This window comes from Lissotriton vulgaris, chromosome 10 (genome assembly GCF_964263255.1).
Source record: "Lissotriton vulgaris chromosome 10, aLisVul1.2, whole genome shotgun sequence".
NCBI lineage: Eukaryota > Metazoa > Chordata > Amphibia > Caudata > Salamandridae > Lissotriton > Lissotriton vulgaris.
In genome coordinates, this window is record NC_141698.1 from 239,104,219 (window position 1) to 239,120,630 (window position 16,412).

Consider the following 16,412-nt stretch of genomic DNA (forward strand, 5'->3'; position numbering starts at 1 on the left):
TAGCAAATGCCTTGTCGGGGAGGAAAAGGAGGGGGACACTCCTGGAAGGGTAGGGCATAGCCATTCTCCACGATGTCTAGTGACAGACCTCAAGTGAGGCAGAAAACAGGCCACCTGTCCTCCCACTGGGCAAGCATGCCTTAAAATGATTGAGCTAGAGCTGTTTTCCTGCAACAATGGCGGGAGAGGAAGATGAGGAGGAGGCTTGTTGACAATGAGAACCACGCAGAGGACCTCTGTCCTTTCCTCTGAAGCTCTTATAAAGTGGATTTGAGCCTTGCTGCTGCTGTTGCTGCCAACTTCTCCCCAGAAAGGACAGGTTCCTCGAAAAACTTTGCAATCTGTGAAATTGCCTATAGTCCCTAGGCTGGGTCGGGCGTCCAAAGGACCTCGCAATCACCCTGCTGTCCTTCAATCTCTGCAGCGCAGAGTCAGCCTTGGCCCCAAACAAACAAGACCCATCAAATAGTAAGTCCAAAAGAGTAGCCTGGACATTCGACAAAAAGCCCATTCTCCTCAACCAGGTATTATATCTAGTGGCCACATAAGAAGCCATGGGTATTGCCACCAATTCCAGTGTCCAGCCCTGATTGTATAACCAGGCAGGCAGCCGCCTGAGCTCCTGATAACAGTTCAGAAAAATTACCTTGAAGATCCATCGGCAACTTCAGGATGACCTCCTTCGCTGAGTCCGTCAACAGATGTACATAACACCCAATAGACAAGTCTCATTAGTAGACTTAAGGGCCATACTCCAAGAAGAAAATATCTTTTTGGTTGACTACTCCATCCTTTTGGACTTCTTATCTGCAGGTGTAGTAGGAAAAGAACCAGTAGACAACTTGGAGGAGTATGAAGCCTGAAATACTTCCAGGCGTAGGGTGAGATGATAAAAATGCTGGGTTGCCTGGATCTACCTTATATCTCCTGGCCACTGACCTAGAAACTGCAGGAAAGGTCATAGGCTTTTGTCAGATCTCAAGGATATGTTCAATTATTGCCTCATTGAAATACGAAGAAGAGGCTGACCAATCAAGTACCTCTTTAAGGATATTAGACTTAAATTCGGCAGATGGAAGAGGCAACCCCAATATTTCTGAAGCCTTTTCGTATCATTGCATGATAAGATGTCATTTCTGGAGGTGGCAAACCTTTAGGAGACACTAGCTCCCACTCAAGGAGGTATCAAATCCATTCGCCTCCTGTAATTCCTCAAAGTCCGGATCAAAATACACAATTTTTCCCTCTTCAGCCCATTCATGTTTTCCTGATACCTTTCCTCTTCCAACAACCTCTGAGCCGCCCTATGGGATCTAATTCTCTGTCTGCGGCCATAGAGGCAGCACCGGTGACTTTAGTACCGGTGAGGTAGGACAATCCAAATGTGGATTCGACTGCGGACAAACCAATGCCTCATGCAGAATGCAGCAAGCATAGAAAGCGGACAAAACGACGAGAAATAAAAGTATTTCTCCTCATTTCACCTCCTTACGCTTTCTCATAGGGAGGCATAGGATTCTGACAAATTCCGAGGTTTTTGAAACGTTTTAAATCTGGGAATGCAACAGAATCCATGGGTGTTGAGTGGGAACACCCACAGCAACACCCATGTGACACCCCTTTCACACAAATTGATGCATGAAAAGGGGACGTATTTACAAGGTCATGAAAAGTCACACAGGGTGGCTTTGTGTGGCCTTGTAAATATAGGCCAGCACACCTCGCCATTGGTGCGTCAAAAAAAGTGACACACTGGCCGCGCAAGGAGCTTGAAAATAAGCCCTGTAGCGTTTAAAGTATTTACTGGTCACACTGTAAGTATTTATAGTACAGTTAGAGAGTTTAATTACTGTTAATAGGCCAGTGGGTGAAGACAGCATCTCATGCTTGTAGTTGCTTCAAAGTACAGGCATTCTGCTTGGTTTGGCTTCAATACCGCCTTAGGGTGGGCGGGTATCTTTGTTATGGGCACACTCCGCATCTAAGGCTGATTTAGAAAGGAATTAGGCCTTGTTGAACAACCGCAGGGAAACGGATCGGATTCTTCCTGTGCGCGTCTGGGAAAGGCATGCTCTGGAGGTAAGTAGACAGCTTTATCAATCTGAAGGAGTGCTTCATGAGATTTGGAAAAGAACAAAGACAATGACGGAATCTTTCTTCTATCAAAGTTTTGATGAGAATTCAAAGTTATGTATTGTGCACTGTCTAAGAGAGTAGGATTCAAGAGTGAATAAATATAGGAGTCATGGTACAGATCAGTTACTGGTTTCCTATGTGAAACCAGATAGTGGAGTGACAGCAGTTACTTTTGCAAGATGGGTGAAAGAAGTCATGAATGAGGCTGGAGTGAATTTAACACATTTAAAGCCGCATTCTGTAAGAGGTGCGATAGTTAGCAAAACATTTATGTTTGGAGCAAGATTGAAAGAAATTCTGAAAGTGGCTGACTGGAGTAATGGAGGGGTGTTCAGGAAACTTTAGGTCAAGCCAGTGGATCATGTTTCAAACAAGGTGTTACAAAGCTTCGAACATGCATAGTGCTAGCCTCTTGTCTTGCCACAAAATGTCGATTCTCAGAGGTTTCACTGCATAGAAAATCCTAATTTTACTCAAGAAAAGGAGGCTGGCATTGTAAGGTGTGGAGGGCTAAGGAATATAAGTGGTTACATTGGAAATATTGTTAAATAATTACTTGTTTTAGTTTGAAAAACGTTTTGAAAGGTTTTGAAGTCTTGAGAAAGAATGAAATGTTGATGTGTTTTGTGTTTTTTCCAGAGAAATAAAGGTCAAATTAGAAGATGAGAAGAGGATTTACAGAATGCAACCGAACAAAAGCGGAAGAAAATGGCGGGCAGGAGACTGTAGTGTTATATTCATTAATTGGTTCTTAAAGTTCTTTTTGAGATTCTTTATGGAACTGTGCTGTTTTATTGAGGTCCAAAATGTACGTAACACAGCTTCTCTGCCTACGACCATCGGCTGGCAGCATGTACCACAAGGGGCCAGCGTTACATAGCTATCTGCCTACAACCCGGAGGCCGGCAATGATGCAAGGACCAATTTATCAGAAACAAAAAATAATACAAGATTGATCATCAGTCAAGCACAGACCACAGGATAAAGTGAAAATAAATCAGAGAACCTCCACACCTGTATTTCATACCAGTTGCATGCCTGACTACTCTAAATCCCTCTGGGACCCCTACAAAGTAACTGGTGCTACGAGGAGGATTTATGGTCTTTCAGCGTCTGAAGGAGGGAGCAAGCTAAAGAGCTGCAGGTATTTGGGGCAGGTCACTTCCCTAAATTCAGCGGAAAGGATGCAGATAAGAGGGGCCCATTTATTGGGGTAGGTGGCTGCTCAGTTCTCCACCAGGAGGGACATTTGTACCATTGCTAGGGAAAACCATATCTTGTGTGTTGCCAGGAAACATGATCTATAATACTATCCATTCCCCAGCGCATGAGAAAGAATCACTTAATGTGCAGCATTTAATGCCAAGGCCATCTACTGCCCCCGAAGCAAGTGCAAAGGGAAAGTCAAGGGGCTTGGCAGCCCAAACAGCGTGTACTCTGTGAAGCATGGAAGGGCGGTATCAAACACAGCTTCAATATCATCTAAAACCTTCTCCTGGAAACTGGTCAGGTTGGGACAATGCCATAGAAGATGTAAAAGTGAGCCAGTCTGCCCACAACCCCGCCAGCATTTCTCCGAACGCCCCTTGTTGCATCTGTGAATATGTGCAGGTGTGAGATACCAATATGAGACTACTTTGTAAGGAACCTCTGTGCCAGCCATGTTGCGTGCAGTATTCTGTGCTCTACTGTCGATGTTGTTCCATTCCTTTGAGGCAAGAGAGTGTGACAATTCTTTTTCCCAGAGTAACTGAGTAAAGTCAAGTGCTTTCTCTGCATCAATAGAGAGGAAGAGTGCCTCTTTTTGTGACCGAATTATGTCCATGAGGTGCAGAAGCCTTTTTAGGATTGTCCCCACATTGCCTGGTGGGGATAAAGCTGGATTAGTCGGGGTCGACCAACCCTGACAGCACTGGGTTTAGCTGGGCAGCCAGGATCCCTACGAACAGTTTGGCATCTATATTGAGGAGGGAAATAGGTCTGTATGACCCAGAGTCCCCAGGGTCCTTCGATGGCTTAAGAAAACCAGATCCTGTGCACACGCTTATGAGATAACTGGTCCTGAAGTTTAGGACTCGACAAATAGGGGAGAAATCTCTCGAGGTTGAAATGAAGGTGAGACACAACGGTTGTGAGTGTGAAGGAGATTTATAAGTCAATTATGGTCAGTACAAATAATATAAGCCAGCCGACACGTGTTTCGTCACACCGTGAAGGAGATGTGACTCATCAGGGCTGATAGTGCTTGAAAAAGGTCAATGGCGTGGTGGCAATTGAAAACTATATTGCCAGCCACGTGTGCACATTGAAAGCGATAAATCAATGTGTGCCCTGCTCGTAGTGACGGGAACGGTGAATCTAGATGGGTGTGTCCCAGATTCAAACTGGGACCTGAGGAAAGGAAAAGCGCGCCCCTCAGTGCGGGCGGGAAGCGTTCATGGTCCGGGTAGTGGAACCAACGCAGGTACTGGTAATTAGTGCGGGCGGGAAGCGTTCTCGGTTCGGGTAGTGGAACTACGCAGATTCACTGTTCCCGTCACTACGAGCAGGGCACACATTTATTTATCGCTTTCAATGTGCACACGTGGCTGGCAATATAGTTTTCCTCATATATACACACCTCCTCCCTCTGCGCCATCCAGATTGAGTTCACCGAGCCAGGATCCGCAATGTGTCGTCCACACCACTCACAGCCCTGGCTCTAATGCTGCAATCACCACCGCCGGGGGCCCACGGACCATCTCGCCCGGTCTGTCCAGGCCACTGCTATGGATGCCTTTCCCACGGTGGCGGGTTGCGTGCCCTGCTCTGCTTCTCCGGGGACAGGCCTGTTGGGGAGCCAGGCACCCTCACACTCCTGCAGACCTCTCAGGTACCGGTGGGAAGGCCTCGTTCCTGTTCAGGGCAGCACCCCCCAGGTGGTGGGGGGCACTGCATGCTGCTGCAGTGCTCCACCCCAAGCATGCCCTCGCAGGCCGCTCACAGTCTCCACTCAGTATTGGCAGGAAACCCCCTAGTAAGGCACTCTCAACACAGGTGACAGCAGTGGCCCAGCAGCCCCGCCCCACCTCCAGGACAGTTAGGTTGGCCTCTGATGACAGGGGAGCCCACATGCTGGCCAAAGTGTACCAGACCAGGTGAACGCGGCCAGCAGGCTCCCCTCCACTCTCGCTTCAGGCAGCCGCCAGTCCTCTTCCCTATGACCACCACACAGCCTCGTGGTCGGTAGGCCCCAGCTGCGACAACTGCCGTTAGGTATCTCCAGGCTCGTCTGCACACTTGCTGCTGGGGGGGACTCTCCCCTCACTCCTGTACTGCTCTCTTACCTTGGAGGTGGGGCAGGACAGTGCTGAAAGTAGCTATTCTGTGTCAGAGAGACCAGAAAGGCCGTGTCACCCGACCGACATCTTGGCAACGACCTCCTAATTGAGTTTCTTTGAAGGTGCTGCTTAGAAGCGGTAAATAAAGGTTTATCCCTAATACTAGCCTCTTTGTCTCAAATAAAATCACTAGTCTCTATACAGTGAAACCTCTGAGAAAAAAAATTCTCCACTACTGTCACTGCATTGTGATGTTGTGTGAACTGTAGGGAAGAGGAAGAATATGAGAGATTGCACAGAACCTTAATGTAGTCTTTCATCATCAACAGATTTCGGACCTCTCAGTAGTGTGAGATAGGCCTGAGGTGGGGGACACTCTTAGCTTTCTCCTCCCACACAGGCACGATGGTGAGTAAAAGGAGCAAATGTTTCACTTGTCTACTATACAACAAACATCCACATTGGCCCAAGAGTGTCATGTTTGCATAAGGTGTCACTAGATCTTTGCCTAACAGAGTGTGTGGAAGGCCCCAGAATGGAACAATTTATTGTGTTGTGGTTTGTTGACACAGTACTTGCTGGAAAACAATCACAACTTTTTCTCAGTAGAACAAGCCAATAGAGGTCCAAGCACACCACCAATCCTAGGAGCTCCTTCCACACCAATGGTGTGCTGACTTTTTAATTAACGTGATAGAGAACCCTTCTTACAGACCTAACATTCCAAGGGCCTCTGTATAGTACAAAAATGGAAAGTGAAAAATGTTCCAGACTGCGCTACAGTAGTATAACATCCAAGGAATCACTGCTGTATGTTAAAAAGCAATAAAAGCAAATTATATTTGTTATTGGTTAATGTTCCTGGCCGAACTACATGTTATGGACGACAACAAGGTACATTTCTCTGCCACACCGATAAAAGCAAAAACATGGCTAGTATCAGAAGGAGAAACTGACATCCTCTAGCAAGGATACAGTGAGGAGGGAACACATGGTGAGCAAACTGGAAACTTCATGACCACCCAACCCGGGAACAGGCAGCCAAAGAAACATCCATGATCATGTAGCCTCAGAAAGACTTTGTCAGGAGACAACTTGGAAACATAAAGCGATCTGGACAATGATGAACGTGCAGCAGTTGAGATGGCACTGTAGGAGCATATCCTTTTCATTATAACTACTGTTCATTGACACTTTACATCAATCAACCAATCAAACAGGATTTTTTAAGCTTTACTTATCACCCATGAGAGTATCCAGATACTTAGGGGTAGGGGGGATGTAGGCAGTTGCTGCCCACATGAATTATTCAAAGAGCTAAGTCTCCAGGTTCTTCTTGAACTCCTGTAGGGTGGAGAATATACAAAGGTGGAGAGAGAGGCTGTTCCAGGACCTGGCTGCCAGGTTTGAGAAGGCGTGTCCGCCGCTCTTGATTCAGTGAATGCGGGGTGTGTAGGCCAAGAAGAGGCATGAAGAGTGAAGTTTGCGAGTAGGTTGGTGTACGTTCACCCGATGGTTGAGGTATGCTGCTTCCTTGTTGTGAAGGGCTTTGTAGGCATGGGTGAGCAGTTTGAACTGGTACCATTTGCTAATGGGAAGCCAGTGTAGAGCTTTGAGGTGGGGGGATATGTGGGTATGCCTCACAGGTTGAAAATGAGCCTGGCTGCTGCATGCTGGAGGGAGAAGGAGGGAGTTGCTGTAGTTTTGTCAGCTGGTGATGAGGCATGGGTGATGGTGCATCTGACTTCAAAGGGGAGCCATTTGAAGTTTTTTTGGAGCAAGCACAAGGTGAGGAAGCAGGAGGAGGATGAGACAGTTGCTCTGACTTCTCATCAAGAGCTTGCTGTTGAGTACTATTCTAAGGTTTCTACCGTGCTCTGTGAGTGTTCATGTGGGTGTGGAACCAAGCTCCATTGGCCACCAGGAATCGTCCCACAGGGAGTTGTTGCTCCCGAAGATCAGCATTTCTGTTTTAACTGTGTTGAGCTTAAGGCATCTGCTTCCCATGTGCTTAGTGAACCTTTGTGGAGGTCAGTGTTGTTGAAGAGTCTCTTGAGTTTGGTTGCCGGTGGTTGGAATTCAAGTTCTCATAGATGGTGGTGATTTTGGTGAAAAGAAATTGGCGAGAGTGTCGAGAGTGTTCTCGGTGGCTGTGGGGTTGGAGAACCCTGTGCTGATGCAGAATAGTTCCTTGCTGTAGTTCAAGCTGGTGTCTAGGTGGGAAGCCAGGGCATTTTTTGGGTGGTTTTGAGTTGGTGGTGGCACCCGTTGAGGGCTAGTTTGAAATTGTTACGGTCGATGTTTGTCTTGCTGGTGTACAAGATTCTCTCAAGTCGCTTACAGGTGCATTTGTGGAACTTGAGCTCTGGTGTAAACAAGTTACGATGTTTGGAGGATCGTCCGATTTGGTGGATTTGTGAGGTGCGCCTTTGTCGGCGCATTTGTTGATCAATGAAATGAAGTTTCTGACTGCTTCCTCAATGTAGGTAGTGGCATCGGGTGAAGAGGCGTTTAGGGAGTTGGTACGGAGGTAGGGGAAGTTGAGGGGCGGTGTAGAAGGGGTGGTTGAGATATGGAAGTGGACAATGGAGTGGTCAGACCAGGTGATTTCGGTGGCGTGGCTCTACCTGATCCATTCGCTGGCTTTGAAAATGGGGTGAAGAGTGTGTCCACCAATGTGCTTTTGGTCCGTGACCAGTTGGGAGAGGCCCAGAATTTCCATGCTTTTAAACAAATTGGTTGTGTTGGTGTCATTGGGGTCTTCCAGGTGAAAGTTCAGGTTCCAGAGAAAGAGGCAGTCTTAGGAGTTGATGGCCAGCAGGGTGATGAAGTCATTTGGGATACAGGCAACGATGAGCATACTATATTGCAGCCACTACAGCTATTACTAACTACTAAGTCACTTCCTTGTACATGGAGCTCCGGCAGCACTTTGGGTTGAAGACTAAGAGGCAGAGTTATCATTCTTTCATGCAGCGCAACGCAGTAAGCCACCTTGCTACACTGTGTGAGAGGGAAAGGACAGGAATGCACCCTATCTACCATTATATGGTGCATTCTCATCCTTTTCTAGCGCTGGTGCTCTTTTGGCTTCCTATTACCAAGAGACACCTTCCTCCACAAAAACAATCCTGAGAGTATGTTCCTCTTTCTATGTGTGCTGCCGAAAGAGGAAAGAATTAGGAGAAAGAAAGATATTTCTCCTCACTACGCCTCATCTGATGAAGACTACCGTTTTGTTGCATTCCCAAGTCTACTACTGATGTAAATCTGTGAATGCGTCAAAATCCATGGGTGGATGCATGGGAACAACTACCCTTCACCCATGGAATTCATCCCTGCAGTAGATCAACGCAAGACAGGGATTTGCACTGCCTTGCATTGCTCTAGATTTATCAAGCCATGCAGGCCCACGAAAGATGGCCTTGCGTGACTTGATAAATCTCACTTAGGTTTTGTGTCACCCTTGCGCCTACTTGCATGATGTCAGCACAATTCAAAACCGTGATAAATCTGGTCCTGTGAATCTAAAACAATGATGGGAACGACTGTTGAGGGCTGAGTTAACTGAAGGGCAATTACTTCTGATCTGAAATCTCTAACCTGGCTCCCCTATGAGGCAAGGATACAGCTGGAAATTTCTTGTATGGCCCATAAAGCCATACACTTCAACACTAAGCCGGGGTCAGAATTTGTGGAGTTTTACTCTGCAGAACTCCGTGAAGTGCAGGAAAAACTCTGCCGTGCTCGACGGACGTTCGCCAGCAACGGAGTCTGTTAAGTCGCGCTGCTCACACAGATTTTTAGCACCAGGAGTTTGTCCTGTGCTGTTAAATCTGTGCGAACAGCACTACATGTCGTACCAGAGGGCGCTACTGCTTTCTGCTGCTCGAGTACACATCCTACTCAAGAGGCAACTTCCTCAAAGCGAACAGGAGATTTCTCAACGCGAGTGGTCGCGACCTTCCATGAACGCCCACAATCAGAAATCTTGCCAGGAGAAGGTCTAGCGTGTCATTTTTTCTCACAGGGCTCGCCAAATTACTGTTACTGAGCTGCTCGGGAAAAATAAAACTTGTGTCACTTCGCAGAGTTTGTCGGGAACTCCACACAGAATGAGTAAAACTCTGCAAACTCTGCCGGTGGGGCGGAATTCTTCGCCCACTCCTATTCAACACACCAAAGTACCTAGCTGAAAGATTGGAGCTTACTGGCACCTGCAGATCCTCTAGAATCACCAGCACCTTATTGTTGAAACCTCAGAAATTTCATAACAAGAACCTACAACAGAGAATGTGGATCTCCCTGCCACCTGAAATCAGATTGAAGCCTCAATTACATCATTCAAAAAAGAAGTCAATGTGCTTCTCACGAATACATTTCTACCCTAGAACCCACTGGCTCTTCTCTCCGGATGCCAATAGGTGCAGTGCCTACACCCATGGTTATTACTCTCCTGCTATGACCTTGTTTATTGACCTATTGGCCTTTACCTTAGTCACACTGCGTACTGTTAGCGTATATGTTTGTTCTGCCTGTTTCTTCTTGCCTGGCCATTTGTAAAGAACTCCAATACCATCCAGGGTCACGTTCACACAATATATAAAACTTCATATAAATAAATAAATACACCACACCTATTTGTCCCCAAAACTATTGGTCCGCATGTATCCGGGAGCTTCAACTAAATACCCCTGATGTGCAGAACAAGATGCTGATTTTGTATATATAGTATGGCCCTGTATGGTAATATCTTGATTTTGGAATGAAATACGTAAATATTTGGCTGAACTGACGGGTCGACTGACACCGAAGGACATGACTTCATGCTTACTTGAGCTGATGGTCTGATCTAGGGAAGAGGCAGATGGCAATAGCCTGGAAGGCAGCATCAGCACCATCGATTAGAGGCTGGCTGAGGGCCAGTCGTAAGTGCGCCTGCGAAGAGATTGATATACTATTGGGCCCAGACTGGGGTGGGAGGGGCACACAAAACACAAAGTGGGATGACTATTTGGGAACCTTTGAACGCTAGTCACGCATCCGACCCCCGCGAAGAGGTTGGCATTATGCATTTTGGAAGTATACATGCTGAGTACTGGTGCAACTGGAGAGGAGATATAATAAGTTGAGGTGAAAACATTAGTTTGTTTCTTTTCTGTGATCTGGTCAGTGGCAATGAAAATTATGATCCAAAATCATGTCACGTTTCACTCCTTTGTGGAGGGGGAGGGCGGTTGTTTTGTTTCTCATTGTCTGAATATACGTTGCCTCACTGGTTGAACTATGTTATGTTAATACCGCAAAGAGATGATGAGAGTCGAAGGTTAATGCACAAATTGTGGTCGTTTCTCTACAAAATGCACAGTAGGGCAAGAAATCTATAACTGTGGTGACATTTATTGAATATGTGTAGTTTGCTAATTTTGAAAAAAAAAAAATAGAAATCTACTAGGGACAAATGTTTCAATAACAAACAAATCTAGAAGATGCAGTCATTACCTTCTTCCGGAGCATCAGCTGCAAGCTCCTGTAAAGTCAACAACAAGAATTATTATTGCGATTTACCAACAGCACCTACACTCATGTCTGCCATTTAGAACCTGAAGGCCAGATTTACCAAAATATCTGGCAATGCAACGCAGCAAGACAACTTGCTGCGCTGCACTACATAGCGTGGCATGGAGACAGCAGGAATGCACCTTATCTACTGAGACATGACGCATGCCTGCTCTCTCCCTTGGCTGGCACACTCAGTGCAGGCCAGTGCCAATGCAGGCACACTTCTGCCATGGTGCAAGGGTAACAGGCAGGAAGGGTATGTTCCTGCACAAAAACACTCCTTGGAGGCATTGTGTTATTTCTATGTGTGCCACATATTCACTCAGAAAGAGGAAACAATGAGTATTAATAAGGATATTTCTCCTTTTTATGCTTCCATTGGGAAAGTAAGGTGCACCATTTTGACGTAATTCCAGGTTTGCTATCCTTAGTAAATCTGGGACTGCGTCACAAACCATGGTGGTTGCATGGGAACGCTGATGCTCCACCTATGGAATGCCATCCGAATGAAGAATAACGCAAGGCAGCAATTTACGCAGTGCTTAATTTGAGCCGGGGGGTTCCCGGGGCTGGGCACAGGCACTTAATTGTCAACCACCGGGCTTGTAATAGTCTGACACATGGTGGTTCTGCATGTCTAATTTAAAGATGAGCACAACAGCAGTTGTTTATTAATTCACTATGCATTAGAAATGACTATTCACTGCTGCCCGTGCCATTCTTATAGGTTTGGGGGACAGGAATAGTCTGAATTGTCACACTTGTCAGAGTGTGATGGTTAGTAGGTGTATTTGTACTGCCATTGGAAGCGCTGGTAGGGGCAATGTGTGGTGAGAGCTGCAATGGCCTGCTGGCAAGGGCCCTTGCACTTATTTTATTACAAACTAGCAGCCCGTCCCAACGATGTCCGGGTATGAGTTTCTGCCGGCCAGTAGTATATTGTTTTGTAGGATTTCATTTTGATAGCATTTCTTATCTGTGACAGGCCTGTGAAACGCTCCGATTCACAGTGCACTGCTGATGCACTTAAGAGTGCGCGTTCAGTAGTGTGTGAACTTGAGTTTCCCTACTTTATTTTTCCTTGCAATATTATGTAGCGCGAACTCGACAACATGGCATGAGCACAATTTACATTACAGAAGAACACATTCATTTCTGGTAGGCACGGGGAGACAAAGCGATTTGCCTGGAATCACAGGATGTTGAGCTGATGCCGAGATTCGAACGTGGCTCCCCAGCTCTAAAGTTCGCAATTCTAGAACTTGTGGCGGGAGGTGTGTCTAAAAGTGTATGTCGGTGCTGGCCATCAATGAGAGAGACCTGTGCATTTTTCAAATGGGTGGTGAAAAAATATGAGTATGTTTCTGGAGATGTGGGCTAGGTATGGGTTTTAGGGTACAGGGGTATTTTTAGGGTTCAGGGCTAGGTTTGGGTTTTAGGGTGTAGGGGTATTTTTAGGGTTCAGGGGTAGGTTTGGGTTTTGGGGTACAGGGGTATTTTAAGGGTTCAGGGGTAGGTTTGGGTTTTGGGGTACAGGGTTATTTTCAGGGTTCAGGGCTAGGTTTGGGTTTTGGGGTACAGTGGTATTTTTAGGGTTCATGGGTAGGTTTGGGTTTTGAGGTGCAGGGGTATTTATAGGGTTCAGGGATAGGTTTGGGTTTTAAGGTACAGGGGTATTTATAGGGTTCAGGGCTAGGTTTGGGTTTTGGGGTACAGGGGTATTTTTAGGGTTTAGGGATAGGATTGGGTTTTGGGGTACAGGGTATATTTATAGGGTTAAGATGGGTTAGTGTTTAAGGGTGTTGGGGTATTTTAAGGAGTAAGGGTGGGTTATGATTATGGGGTGCATGGGTATTTAAAGGGAGCAGGGTGGGATTAGCACACAATATGAGACATGGCATGAAGGGTGGAACGTACCACACGCCCCCAGCGTTTGTCAGGCCCCCAGCACACGCCCACATCACAACGCAGACACGCCCACAAGGGACTACTTTGCTGGCACGATTCTTATACCTTTTAAATGTATATGGTGGGCGTCTGCATAGCCTATGTCCTTCTGCTGCAACTGCCCTTTCCAACGCTGTATTGGGTGTTGTGATTGGTGCTGTGGTTCCTGAGATTACCCGCCTCAAAGGTTTATTATATTAGTATGGATTAAGCACTGGATTTACTTTACCTTGAGCTACTCTGGATTTACTAAGTCAAGCCTTGCATAATGCAAAAGCAACATAAGGGCTCTGGCCCCTGAATACTGTTAAGGTCGGTCCTTGAACATCCCACCTGCCAGACTACTCACTGACTCCCACGCAGCTCCACCAGTATGCCTTGCCTCAATGATTGCAAAAAACACAGTTGATTGACAGAATGTAGAACAATGTCATACATTCACCCCAGTACAAGGATCTGGGCCTAAATCCATCGTTTTTTTGCACTCCACACCACCCTGGGTTAGACACTGGCTATATGCAAATCAGCTCTGACCCTGTGCCTCATGGGAACAGTCCAGTCCGAACTACCAAGCCATGTCTTTCCCAGACCGGAATCAAGCATCCAAGGACCGGTTTCTGGCTATCAGCCTGCATATAGCCAGTGTCTAACCCAGGGTGGTGTGGAGTGCAAAAAAACGATGGATTTAGGCCCAGATCCTTGTACTGGGGTGAATGTATGACATTGTTCTACATTCTGTCCATCAACTGTGTTTTTTGCAATTTTTGCCTCAATGATTGGCACTAACTGGTGCACCACCTCCCACCATTGTGTTTCAAAACACAGACATTGATTTTTCTGCTCCATGTCTGAAGACTCAGCATGAACAACTACAGTGATGGATCTGAGGTGCCACTGATCCAACTGTAATTTAGCAGTTAAGGTGCAAAGATTTACAATTCCCCCAAAAAGCACTCTGGCTCCCTAGTCAGCCTTGTTGAATCCTACAGAGGGGCTGCTATGGCAACTACGTGTGAAGCTTTTCATGCTGGCATCTGCAGATTATTAGAAGAATGAAGGGCTCAGCAAATAATGAATACAAGGTTTATGGGAGTGTCTTCGATCTGACACTGCCTCCATGTACACTCTTCTGAAAAATGCTCCATGTTGACCTCCTCGATTGGATTTTGGAAAATAGGAGGAGAAATAGAATCTGTATGAATGTGTCACTTTTTGTCCCTGTACCTCTTAAGAACCTAAACCTCTCTTACATTAAATGGGAAAAAGCCAGAAAAGTAAGCGAAAAGAGTCTCATATACTTCTGTCACTCAAGTGGTAGGTGAAGAAAAAATATATAACTAAGGCTGGCTCTTAGGCAATCAGAACATGTTCTATATGAATAAATGTGATGCTTTCAGAAACGTGAGAGATATTTGTCTAACAAGAAGGGCAAAGGCTTTATGGTTCGATATGCACATTTTTAAACACGAGTTACATCTTAAAGGTAAAATGTGGGTGTTCCTCATTGACAGTTGTTGTACCCACACTTGCTCATGTGTTAATTCTGCTATAACTGCAACCTAAGGTCTGGAGTCTTTGTGGTATGCAAAGGATCATGGGAATGGTGGTTTTGCACTACATTCTAGAATGGATGGATTTCCCATTTGATTTATAAGTCCCAACTGTAAAATATTTCAAAACTGAGAGAGATGGTGTTTGATGAGTGATTGGACATGAAGCTTCTTGACTGGGTGATCGTTTTTATCTGGTCTCATTTGTGACTCAATATTCCTTCCCGTTGACACTTTCAGGTGGAGTCACTTGAGGGCATGGGGGGGGTGGGGGTTAGGAGAAAATCTATTTACAAACGGGGGAGCTCACAATTCCTGTAATTTTCCCCACTCTGTTCATGCCTCTACATGAATGTGGTCTGTTAAAGGACAATTTAATCCTATCGTGATACAACTGTTCCACATACTGTATTCATACACTGACAAATCACTTTTGATTATAAAAAATAGTTGTTACCTCAATGCAGTCGTCTGAGGGTTGGTGCTCTAGACTTTCGTCATCAGGTAAATCCACAAGGACCTGTTCATGTAACTCCAGCACCCTTTGAATTTGCTCCTCCAAGGCATCTCCACTGTCCATAGTAGATGGCTCCTCCACTTCAGTGTCCCCACTTTCAGTGATCTGCCACTTACCAGCCCACAGCAGCAGTGACCCATCTTGTCCTAACTTCCATCCCTTGCTGACCACTTCTACCCTCCTCCTATATCCTGCCTCTTCTGCATTTCCTCCCATGCCTGCACCGCAAAAACTAGTTTCCTCCCAACCAAACAGCTCCTCCCAGCCGCACCGGTGCCTTGACTCCTCTTCCCATGAACCCCATCCCTGGCTCACTCCTTCTGCCCCCAATATCTGTCCTGCGTCTTCCGCCTTTTCAATCTCCCCTGCCTCACCGGCACCTGAAAACCTCTGATCCCAGCTAACCAGCCTCTCGCAGTCCAACGGCTGCTTGAACCCTACTGCAGTTCCATTTGAATCCTGACTGTCCACAGCCTGGCCTGCCTGTAGACCTGTGCTCTCTCCTTCCCCCAAACACAGCTGACCCACAAACTCTGTAACCCTCCCATGGGGCTCACCGCCACTCAGACTGTCTCCTCGCTCTTCACCAAAACCACCCAGCCATTCCAGATTCAGATCTAAACTGCAAGGATAACGGCAAAAGACTGATCCATCCCGAGGTGACACATTGAAAGAGACACACCTCTCTGTAAACAATTCTGTGGTGGCTGTACTCCCGGTGTATATTTCCCTAGTCACCATTTCTGGGGTAAATGAAGCTTCTGTGTGCCCATCCTCCCTATACGGAAAAACAGACAGGTCCTGCTCTGTCCAATGCCATTTAGTGGACTCTTTGGCTTCATCCTCCCCCTCAGAGTTCCCCTGGTCCTCTCTGCCCTCCATGACAGTGTCCTTTAGAGCTAGTGTCCCCTGCAAGAAGTCGCTCCAGTTCTCCCCTTCTCCATCCTGCGTATGGTAGTCCAAGCAGGTCTCCGTTGGCTGAAATATAGAGCAGGTAACATATTAGTTTAATAGTAAATAATTATGATACAACAGTCTAGTATCTACAGTTGATTCACTGGACCAGGGAGTCCCTGATCAAAGGGAGACGAGAAAAGGTGAAGAAATAATGGAAAGCTGGGAATCGTTTTCCATGAGCCACAAAAAGGAACAATCTGTGTTTGTCTCCAAAAAGTGATGTGCCCCTTAAAGAGCATTTGCATTGATGCACATAAAATGTGGTTGTACATTAGAATGTGTTTTATATTTTTCTCCTTTATGCAGCTTTCTGATTAACTTATAAGCATAAGAAAACACAGCATGTAAAAAGTTATTTTTCGCAATTGTACTATTAACAAATAATATTCAGCCAATTTCAAAGAATGAAAGCCATGCCCTATC